This window comes from Bos indicus, chromosome 8, assembly GCF_029378745.1.
Source record: "Bos indicus isolate NIAB-ARS_2022 breed Sahiwal x Tharparkar chromosome 8, NIAB-ARS_B.indTharparkar_mat_pri_1.0, whole genome shotgun sequence".
In the NCBI taxonomy this organism is placed as follows: Eukaryota; Metazoa; Chordata; class Mammalia; order Artiodactyla; family Bovidae; genus Bos; species Bos indicus.
Window position 1 is genome coordinate 41,958,642 of NC_091767.1, and position 12,001 is coordinate 41,970,642.

The following is a 12,001-nucleotide window of genomic DNA, read 5'->3' on the forward strand; positions in this document are numbered from 1 at the left end:
GAGGATTTGGGGATGGACATGTACATACTGCTATGTTTAAAATGGATAAGCGACAAGGACCTACTGTATAGCACATGGAACTCTGCTCAATGTTATGCGGCAGCCTGGATGGGAGGGAGTCTGGGGGAGTTATGTATGTATGGCTGTGTCCCTTCGCTGTTCACCTGAAACTTTCACAACATGGTTTGTTAATCATCTATACTCCAATACAAAATAAAAAGTTTTTAAAAAGAAAAAGCTCTGTTTTTTCTCACTGCATGTTATTGACTTATCTAACACTTCTGGACCTTTTTCTTTTTTTTCTTTTTAAAGAAGATGTGATGACTTCTCTGGTTATAGAAATAAATTTTGGGAAAAGTGGAAAATGTGAACAAGCAAAATGACCATTATTAACAGGTTAATATGTATAAACCAATTGTTTATAGCATAGGGATGGATATGTATTATGGATGGCATTTTGCAATAATGCTGAACTGTCCTCTGTGAACATGTTTCATATAACATTTTTATAGTCATATCAAAATTTTACAGACTAGTCAACTAGTCCTCTGCTGTTGGACATTTAGGTTGTGATTTTTTTGTCATTATGATTAATGCTTTAATAAACATCCATGAACCTAAATTTAAAAAAAATTATTGAATTATAGTTGATTTACAGTATTGTTAATTTGTACAGCAAAGTGATTCAGTTATATATATGTCGATATATATATATATATATATATATTCTTCAGATTCTTTTCAATTATAGGTTATTATAAGATATTGAATATAGTTCCTTATGTATTTGCTGTATACTCAGTCACATCAAACTCTTTGCCACCCCATGGACTCTAGCCCATCAGGCTCCTCTGTCCATGGGATTCTCCAGGTAAGAATACTGGAGTGGGTTGCCATTCTCTTTTCCAGGGGATCTTCCCAACCCAGGGATTGAACCCCCGTCTCCTGCATTGCAGGCAGATTCTTTACCGTCTGAGGCTATACAGTAAATCCTTATTGCTTATCTATTTTATATAAGGTAGTGTAAATCTATTCATTTCAAACTCCTAATCCATCCCTCTTCCACACTCTTTCCCTTTCGGTAACCATAAGTTTGTTTTCTATGTCTGTGAATCAAGAACATAAATATATTTACATTTTTTGTTAAGGTGAATTCCTAGAAGTGAAATTACTGGACTAAAAGATATAATATTTAAAATTTAGTTTGTATAAGTCATATTGTCTTCTAGAAATACTGTACTAATGTGGATGTATTATCAGCAACAGCAAGAATACCGATTTCTCTACACACTTGCACTCATAAAAATGTTTGACAGTTTGAAGAACAAAAACAAGTAATATTTTGTTGTTTTAATTTGCATTTTAATAAGAGAGTGAACATTTTTTTCACTTGTCTATTGCCATCTTCTTTTGGAGAATTAACTTTTCATACCAGTTTCCATTTTTCTACTAGGGCATTTTTATTTTTTCTTAATGGCCTTATGGCTTGGAGTAGTTATTTTAGTGCAAAGAATATTTATCTCCCCCAATTTTCTCAGTTTATTTGCTTTTTGGCTTTTTATTTCATTATAAGTAGATGCATTCTATCAGATGCATTCTATCAGATTCTATCTAAGTCTTCTATCAGATTATTCTTGATTTATAGAAAAATTATTTTTTTGTGTGCGTATGTGTTATTTAACTGGTGAGCTTACTAAGCATTCATACTCATTTGAAATGTTTTTTAACTTACATTTGAATTTCATATCTATTTTTGTCTTATTGTGCTAGCTAGAAATTCAAGGACAATGATATATAATAGTGGTGATAATGGACATCCTTGTTTGTGACTTTATTAGGAATACCTTAATGTTTAATTATTAAGCATGATACCGGCTTTTGTTTGAGATATGTATCAAAACAAATATGCATTTGCTAAGTAAATGTCAATTTATTCAGCTATTTTTACAATTTAAAAGAATAATTTCTGAATTTTATCAAATATATTTTAGTATCTGTTTATATGAATGTGGTCTCTCCCTCGTGAGCTCTCTTTCTCTAGAAACAATTGCAAATTTAGAGAAGAGTTGTGACTATAATACAAATAACTATCTTTCTGGAACCATTTGAGAGTTTGTGGCTGACATAATATTCACAAACTCTAAGTACCTTGTGTATATTTCCTACAAACCAGAAATATTCTCTTGCATTATCAAAGTACAGCCACCAAAACTAAACACTGAAACATTGCTAACATCTAATATGTAGATTCCATTCAAGTTCTGTCATATGTTCCAACCACATCCCGATAATACCCAGTTCAGAATCACATGCTACCCATACAAAAAAGTATACACACGTTTATAGCAGCATTATTCATAACAGTCCAAAAATGGGAACAACCCCAGATGTCTATCAATTGATGAATAGATAAACAAAATATGTTAGCTCCATGTAATGGAATTTTATTCAGCCAAAAGAAAGAATGAAGTGCAATCATATGCTCTACCTCTGAGTGACAATATTATGCTCAATGAAAGAAGCCAGTTACTATATTAATACAAAAGATCACATATTATGTGATTCCATTTATATGAAAGGCCAAGAATGGGAAAATCCGTAGACTGAAAGTAGATTAGTGTTCCTAGGGATTGGGGGATATTGGGAGAGGGAACAGGGGTGACTACTACTGGGCACAAGGCTTCTTTTTTGGGGTGATAAAAGTGTTTTTAAGTGGTGGTGATGGTTGCACATCTCTGAACATAAAAAGAACATCAAAGTGTGTACTTTATAAGGGTGAAATTTATGTGTTATGAATTTTATCTTCATGAAGCTGTTATTAAAGAAAATACTCGTATTTGCACTTACTTATCATGTCCCCTTGGTCTCCTCAATATGGAACAGTGGTTCAGTCTTTTTCTAGGCTTTATTGACCTTGACAGTTTTGAAAATTATGGACCAATTATTTTGTAGGTTATTCTCAATTTTAGATTGTCTGATATTTCCCCATGATTACATTCAGCTTATGCATCAGAGCTGGAAATCTCACAGAAGGAATGCTGTGTTCTTTGCATTGTATCTTATCATGTGATACATGATTTTGATTTGTCCCATTACCAATGATGTTCAATTTGATCAGTTGATTAAGATGTTATCTGTCAGGTTTCTCTCCTATAAACTTATTATTCCTTTCCCTACTGAATAATTTTATTTTATGGAAAGTTACTTTGGAAGGGTATAAAAATCCATTCATCGTCAAAGTTGTATTCATTTATTAGTATGAACCTATGTTTTAACATTTAATTTGCTATGTTATGATTTGTTACTAAAATTACCTTTTTGATGTCAGTTTACCCAGATTTGACCCATGGATCTTCTCAAATTGGCATTCTATGTCCTTTTAGTATATCCCCTTCATGGTGTGAGTAATTCCAAATGATTCTCTGGTGTAAGAAAATGCTCCAGTTTGTTTTGTGTTCTGCTTTCTCCAGCCCTAGAATCAGCCATTTTCCCAAGAAGCTCTGGTCCCTCTTAGAAGAAAATGCTACTTAGAAACCAAGAGTTGGTCTCTAAAGAATTCTCTCTGATTTGAAGGGTTTCACTGCTTCACATCCTTCTCAGTGGACTGAGCTAAAGAATATACGTAAATTCCTATATATGTACACTCTCTTATGTCTGTGTGGTTCTCTATGTTATTAATATCTGTATCTATCAATGGCAACCCACTCCAGTACTCTCGCCTGGAAAGTTCCATGGACAGAGGAGCCTTGTAGGCTACAGTCCATGGAGTCGCAAAGAGTCGGACATGACTGAGCGACTTCGCTCACTCACTCACTCATCCATCCATCCATATATTGAAAGCCATGATTTTATAGTGATCAGTCAGTTCAGTTCATTCGCTCGGTTGTGTCTGACTCTTTGCGACCCCATGAATCGCAGCACGCCAGGCCTCCCTGTCCATCACCAACTCCCGGAGTTCACTCAGACTCACGTCCATCGAGTCGGTGATGCCATCCAGCCATCTCATCCTCTGTCGTCCCCTTCTCCTCCTGCCCCCAATCCCTCCCAGCATCAAGGTCTTTTCCAATGAGTCAACTCTTCGCATGAGGTGGCCAAAGTACTGGAGTTTCAGTTTTAGCATCAGTCCTTCCAAAGAACACCCAGGACCGATCTCCTTTAGAATGGACTAGTTGGATCTCCTTGCAGTCCAAGGAACTCTCTCAAGAGTCTTCTCCAACACCACAGTTCAAAAGCATCAATTCTTTGGCGCTCAGCTTTCTTCACGTCCAACTCTCACATCCATACATGACCACTGGAAAAACCATAGCCTTGACTGGACAGACCTTTGTTGGCAAAGTAATGTCTCTGCTTTTGCATATGCTATCTAGGTTGGTGATAACTTTCCTTCCAAGGAGTAAGCGTCTTTTAATTTCATGGCTGCAATCACCATCTGCAGTCATTTTGGAGCCCCCCAAAAATAAAGTCATCCACTGTTTCCCCATCTATTTGCCATGAAGTGATGGGACCAGATGCCAATGATCTTCGTTTTCTGAATGCTGAGCTTTAAGCCAACTTTTTCACTCTCCTCTTTCACCTTCATCAAGAGGCTCTTTAGTTCCTCTTCACTTTCTGCCATAAGGGTGGTATCATCTGCATATCTGAGGTTATTGATATTTCTCCCGGCAATCTTGATTCCAGCTTGTGCTTCTTTATAGTGATACTTTTACTTTAATCCAACTCAGTAGTTTGAGGTTTCTGCCTTTCCAGATTTGTATATCCATCCTCTGAGAGTAAGAAGTCTGACCTTTATTATCCTTAAGAGTGTTACATATGTGATAAAATTCTTGTGTAAAACCAGTCTTCTGTTTAGCCCCGCTCCTGCCTCCCCTGTGTTTGCCCTTCTTGCAGCACTCAAGAGCTAATCTACACCCATCTATTCCTGGCCCTAGATGCTGGCTTTTGGGCTGAGTAAGTCAGAAAGGAAAGAGGGGTATGATGAGAAGGAGAAGAAAGTCATTTTTATTTTTTGGCTTATAACTTAGTGAATTATATTAATAGATTTTTACTAATATTGACTCACTCTTGCACTTTCGTAATGTGCCTTGCTTTGATTTTTTTCCACTCTTAAGATTTCTTAATAATTTGTTTTGCTGATCTGCAAAAGCCATGGCATGCTAAAAATTTTCTTAGGCATTCCTTTAATTTTATTTATTTTTTTATTTCTACAGGGGAATACATGGCTTCCTCCTGACTTCTTTGCATTTTCCCAGTACCTTTGATTTTGGAAATACTATGAGAATGATGGCTACATTTTTTCAGTGTTGGAAATTCCTGGTATGTCTCAGAAGCAAGGAATCACAGGATATCTACTTTTCAGTGGTGAGTATGCCTCTCACAAAAGCCACACCATTATTTATAATACCCTAATTTTTTTCATAGAAACAGAACAGGGATTCTCAACATTTCCTGAAATTTCAAAAACTCAGAAAAAGACTTCAAAAAAAAAAAAAAAAGAATATTCAACTAAATATTCATTTGTTAGCCCAGCACTGGAAGGGACCAGCCCTAAAGAATAACTGGTGAGTAAATCAACACCAATACCACTATCATTCATCTCCTTCATACCAGCCTAACCCAGAAGAATTTCTTGGCACCCATAAGAAGGTTAATTGAAAAGATAAATCTACTCTGGGAAGCATTTGTATTTTAAGGACAGATGGAATTGGGGAAGTGCCATGCTGACATCTATCATTCTACAAATCATAATTATTGTCAGTGACCCGAAACCTGGCGCATGTTATGATGGTTAAATAATGTCCATAGTTTTGCTCTCCAGGAATGCTTTTGTCCCCGACCTGATCATTATCATGCTTCTTGGGTCTTTTAGGCCTAAAATGTGTAAGCTGCTTATATTTATCTGGGTAGCTGGTTAATTTTGGTGGCAGCCACCTTGCAGGTATGATTTTTCTTCCACTGACAGAAAACAAAGCCTGGAATCCTATCTTTTTTTCTCTAAAGCATAGTTTTATTTTTTGATTGGAGTAGAATTGCATTATAATGTTGTTTCTGCTGTACAATGAAGTGAATCAGCATGTGTATACATGTATCACCCCCTCTTGGAACTCCCTCCCACCCACCCTTAAGTCCTACCCATCTAGTTCATCACAGAGCACGAAGCTAAGAATCCTGTGCTTTAAAGCATGTGTATCTATTTTATACATGCTTTCATTATTTATACTTTCTTCCTCATCTCCCGCTAACCCTCCCACCAGTCCTATTTAAAGAAAATATTTATTATGTATGTAGTTGCCATTGTTTAGTCGCTAAGTCGTATTTGACTCTTTTGTGTCCCCATGGACAAAAGTTCAACAGGCTCCTCTGTCCATGGGATTCTTCAGGCAAGAATACTGCCGTGGGTTGCCATTTCCTTCTCTAGGGCATCTTCCTGACACAGGGATAGAATCCCTGTCTCCTGCACTGGCAGGTGGGTTCCTTACCACTAAGCCACCAGGGAAGCCCATTATGTATGAAGATTCCTCAGTGAAGATCTATATATGCCCATGTGTCTTTGTGCACATACATATATTTCCACAGTACATGTGTTTAGTTCACTTTAGTCACTCAGTCGTGTCTGACTCTTTATGACCCCATGGACTGCAGCACACCAGGCCTCTCTGTCCATCACCAACTCCCAGAGTTAGTAAACTCATGTCCATTGAGTTGGTGATGCTATCCAACCATCTCATCCTCTGCGGTCCCCTTCTCCTCCTGCCCTCAATCTTTCCCAGCATCAGGGTCTTTTCCAGTGAGTCAGTTCTTCACATCATATGGCCAAAGTATTGGCATTTCAGTTGCAACATCAGTCCTTCCAATGAATATTCAGCACTGATTTCCTTTAGGATGGACTGGTTGGATCTCCTGGTAGTCCAAGGGACTCTCAAGAGTCTTCTCCAACACCATAGTTCAAAAGCATCAACATTTATCCTTATGTCCTGATCATAATTATCATCAGTATTATGTATGATAGTGCTTTAACAACATACTAAAAAGAAACCATCATCTCTGGGCAGCGCGGGAGGATGTTCAAGATACATATTTATGAGTGAGTGAGTGTGTATGTGTAAAGGTAAAGAAAAGCAGGGAAGGGTCTGCAGGGATACACACTGGATTTGGTATGGTTACCTCGAAAAGATGTGAGATTGAGAAGAAGTTAACAAAATGGGACTTTTTCTTTACTAAAAATCTGTACAGTTTGAATTTTGAATCATGAGTATGAATTAATTTTATAATTTTTAAATAAATTTGCACTGTCCAAGTTGCACACACAGAGCTGTCTCATATGATGTCAGTCCAACAGTGACCAAACGCATAGCAGACAAACAGCAGTTACCAGAATATATGAATCATTGTAGACAGAATCATTATTAAATAGTTATTGTTTTCCTGATGAAAGTGACTTCAATTGTTGATAGAAGATGAAATAGAATCAAGACACTTGATAGGTATTCCAGTTGCTGCAAAACAAACCACTCCTGTGGCTTAATGATAGGGTTTATTTTGCTCACAGATTTGCAGTTTAGGTTGGGGGGAGTCAGGGTGTGATAGGGACATTTTGTCTCTGTTTTACTGGACATCAGGTGGGATGACTGGAAGGCTGAAGGCAGAATCATCTGAAGGGCACTCACGTGTCTGGCAGCTGACGCTGACTGTTGTCTGGGATGTGGCTGGAAAACCTCCATGTGGCCCTTCCATACAGCTGCTCATCTTCCCCGCAATATGGTGACCAGGTTCCAAAGGTGAGTGTCCCAAGAGAGAGTTGGGTGAAAGCTGTGTCAACTTTTTTAACTTAACCTCCAAAGTTACAGAGATCACTTTCTTCACATTCTGTTCATCAAGGGAAAAAAGGTAAAATGAACTCTATCTCTTGCTGGGCAAGTAGCAAGTTCTACGAGAGCACATGGGACTGAAAATACTAACGTGGCCATTTTTGGAAAATACAACCTGGCCCAGTAAGGCCTTTCTTTACTGACGTGGTCTGCACTACACAGCCGCAGAGCAAAGACGGAAAACAGCCCAGAGCTGCTTGCCTGCCCAGCTGATTGTGAGTGTTGCAACTTTACCTTTACTCTGGAAACCATATTCATGCATTGTGAGAGCTGTGAATTCTTATGTAAGGAACCAAAAGAATTTCAGTATTGTAGTATTATTCATGCTTAGCACAGCCATAGTTTTTAAATCAGCTTTCCTGAGTACTGTCAACTTTATCATAGCCTAAAAGGCAGATTGACACTTTATAGGGACAGTTAAAGTCTATTTTTATTGATTGGATTCAGGAAACTGGTGTATTATTTTTGCCTCTGAGCTTACTTCTCAAATACAACAAAAGAGCCCAGAAAGGAGATTCATGAAAATGTATGGTTTGCAACACAATTTCAAATATTCTCCTTAAATGCACTTTGGTGTTCTTATAACCTACCAGCCACACTTTATTCAAGTCTATGTTAAGTTTAATATGTGAAAAGTCAGACGCATTTATCATTTTCTATTAAGGTTCATTAAGGATTCACTTGGATCCCTAGTGTCCTCGGTTCCCACTGCGGCATGCACACAAGAAAACATATTAACAGTGGACTAATCACCAGGTATGTATAGATTACCCATAGAGTAGCACTTAGAGAATGGTCAGGAAACATCCAATTAATGGAGCCTACTAGGTTCACATCTCCCTTTATTTTACGATATGAATTATTAGCCCCAAATCAGCAGTAAATTAGATCTGCAGGGATTCTAATTTTTAGAAACTCTGTTACTATTAATTTTTATTTCTTTGAACATAACCAAGTTCTTCTCTCATTTAAGAAGATGTAGTCATCATGTAACAAAAGTCTTATAAACTAAGCTCTTTTGGTGATTGACATGTGAAAAATAAAAGAAAAACAGAGTTTCACGCTGCCTTTTAAAGTGTGAAAAAACAGTCTTTATTCATGGTTGGATAAATCAGTCAAAGTGAATTTTAACAAAGTTTTGCCCCCAAATATTTTCTTGTTTAGACTGAAGACAGCCATGAAACATTTCTTTTAAGCTCAGTCAGCATTTCATTCTTTAGGAATTTGCTAGAGACTTAAAACTTTTTCCAGTCCTTTTTCTCCCATTACTACAATGCCAAAGTAGCAAACAAAGCAAGCTTGGTGCCCGTATCTTTCCTGAAACTGACATCATAAATGGAATTCAGATATTGTGACCACCCCCCCCCGCCAATGCTTATGTTTATTGATGTGTCCTTGTAAAGAACATTTACTGATATGGCCAGCTCAGACAATTATTAAAACCATCAGTTAAGTCAGTAAACCTGATTGTTCTTCAGTTCACCTGCTGCTGCTGCTGCTAAGTCGCTTCAGTTGTGTCCAACTCTGTGAGACCCATAGACGGAAGCTCACCAGGCTCCCCCATCCCTGGGATTCTCCAGGCAAGAACACTGGAGTGGGTTGCTATTTCCTTCTCCAATGCATGAAAGTGAAAAGTGAAAGGGAAGTCGCTCAGTCGTGTCCGACTCTTAGCGACCCCATGGACTACAGCCCACCAGGCTCCTCCATCCATGGAATTTTCCAGGCAAGAGTACTGGAGTGGGGTGCCATTGCCTTCTCCTAGGGGAGCCTTTATAAAATACTGATTCTTGGACCCACTACCCGAAAATGCTGGCTCACAGGCCATGAATGAAGCCAAGAAATCCATACTCTTCAAAAGTTCCTCTTATAATTCTGGGTGTTGGCCCAGGGTGGGATTGACTGAATAGGAATATTTGCTAACTTTTGAAGTTACTTTTGTAAGGTAAGATGTTCTGCCTTGATAGAGTTTTTATAGCCCAGAACAAAGTGATATTATGCTTGAATTTCTATCCTTATTACGTTTTACAATAGGAATCCAGGCTTACCCTAAACTTTTATATATTTATAGTAGAAGCTACAGCTTTATAAACAAAATGGGGAAAGAAATTCTGGTTCATAAATCTCATAATTATTTTCCTCTTCAGCTTTGTGTTTGGGCTGAAATGTATTATATATATAAATGTTATATATAATGATTACTTTCATTATTTGGTAAACTTTTTCTTCTAGATCCTTCAGGCCCCTCTAGCTGGAACTCTTGAAATAAAGGAACACCTATTAACAATTAATTATGGTTAGAGGATATGAATGGGGCTTGCCTCATAAAACAGGAATTTTTTTGCGTGTAGAGCCACATAGGGCACAAAAATATCTACAGATGGAGGAAACAGAAGAAACAAAGGCACAGATGCTTGAAGCTGCCTGGCACACTTCAGGATGGTGAGTAGCTCAGTGTAGCCCAGATACAAGATAAATGGGAGATATCAGCGGCAGGGGTGGGGGCAAAGAATTCTGTCTTGGTTCTATTTCCCATTGTTTGGAGTGGTTTTTTGAGGAAATAGGTTAAGATGGGTCTGAGTGTGCTTCTGGCCCTGAGGTTGATTAGGGCTCAGCTATTGGCAAAAGAGGAGGCAACAGAATATCAGGGTATTTTCTAGTCTTAGTCTCCATGATGTAAAGTTTGGGTGTGTGTTTTTTTGCTTGTTTATCCTTTTATAAAGTATTTTTAGTTGGAGGATAATTGCTTTACAATTTTGTGTTGGTTTCTGCCATTTATCTGCCCCCACCGACCCCTGCTGTATCGCTGTATTCTTGATCTTAGTGTTTTTCTTCCACAGTTCAGTTCAGTTGCTCAGTTGTGTCCGACTCTTTGCGACCCCATGGACTGCAGCACACCAGGCCTCCCTGTCCATCACCAACTCCCAGAGTTAGTAAACTCATGTCCATTGAGTCGGTGATGCCATCCAACCATCTCATCCTCTGTTGTCCCCTTCTCCTGCCTTCAATCTTTCCCAGCATCAGGGTCTTTTCCAATGAGTCAGTTCTTTGCATCAGGTGGCCAAAGTATTGGAGTTTCAGCTGCAACGTCAGTCCTTCCAGTGAATATTCAGGACTGATTTCCTTTAGGATGGACTGGTTGGATCTCCTTGCAGTCCAAGGGACTCTCAAGAGTCTTCTCCAACACCACAGTTCAAAAGCATCAATTCTTCAGCACCCAGCTTGCTTTATAGTCCAACTCTCACATCCATACATGACTACTGGAAAAACCATAGCCTTGACTAGACAGACCTTTGCTGGCAAAGTAATGTCTCTGCTTTTTAATACGCTATCTAGGTTGGTCATAACTTTCCTTCCAAGGAGCAAGCATCTTTTAATTTCATGGCTGCAGTCACCATCTGCAGCGATTTTGGAGCCCCCAGAAATAAAGTCTTCCACTGTTTCCCCATCTATATGCCATGAAGTGATGGGCCCCAGATGTCATGACCTTAGTTTTCTAAATGTTGAGCTTTAAGCCAACTTTTCCCACTCTTCTCTGTCACTTTCATCAAGGGGCTCTTTAGTTCTTTGCTTTCTGCCATAAGGGTGGTGTCATCTGCATATCTGAGGTTATTGATATTTCTTCTGACAATCTTGATTCCAGCTTGTGCTTCATCCAGCCCAGCGTTTCTCATGATGTACTCTGCATATAAGTTAAATAAGCAGGGTGACAATATACAGCCTTGACGTACTCCTTTTCCTATTTGGAACCAGTCTGTTGTTCCATGTCCAGTTCTAACTGTTGCTTCCTGACCTGCATACAGATTTCTCAAGAGGCAGGTCAGGTGGTCCGGTATTCCCATCTCTTTAACAATTTTCCAGAGTTTGTGGTGATCCACACAGTCAAAGGCTTTGGAATAGTCAATAAAGCAGAAGTATTTGTTTTTCTTCCACACCTTCTCTTAATTTGGTATATACATTCAATGTCTTTCTCCTGGTTTTAATTCTCCCTGTAGTGTCTCAGATTATAGAGTGAGATACTTGAGGGGTTCATCAGGTGCTGATCCTTTGAGAAAAGTGTTCTCCTTTGACTGCCTGTCTAGCTCTGTTGGTGGGCACTGTGGGTGGGCTTGGCTGGACCGTTATAATGAAGCAGCAAG

General features: G+C 38.5%; 1 long non-coding RNA gene across 2 annotated transcripts in view; it reads left to right on the forward strand.

Moving 5' to 3' along the window:
• Positions 1 to 12,001, forward strand: part of LOC109562922 (uncharacterized) — a 59,330-nt gene that overhangs the window by 20,033 nt on the left and 27,296 nt on the right. Inside the window, exons 3-7 of one of the 2 annotated variants that reach the window (XR_011568044.1) lie at positions 5,208 to 5,358; positions 7,617 to 7,775; positions 7,876 to 8,080; positions 8,530 to 8,621; positions 10,095 to 10,304. This is a non-coding gene — a long non-coding RNA (uncharacterized lncRNA). Of the gene's footprint in view, positions 1 to 5,207; positions 5,359 to 5,380; positions 5,559 to 7,616; positions 7,776 to 7,875; positions 8,081 to 8,529; positions 8,622 to 10,094; positions 10,305 to 12,001 lie in introns of those variants that run through there. The other variant, XR_011568045.1, reaches the window with a different exon arrangement.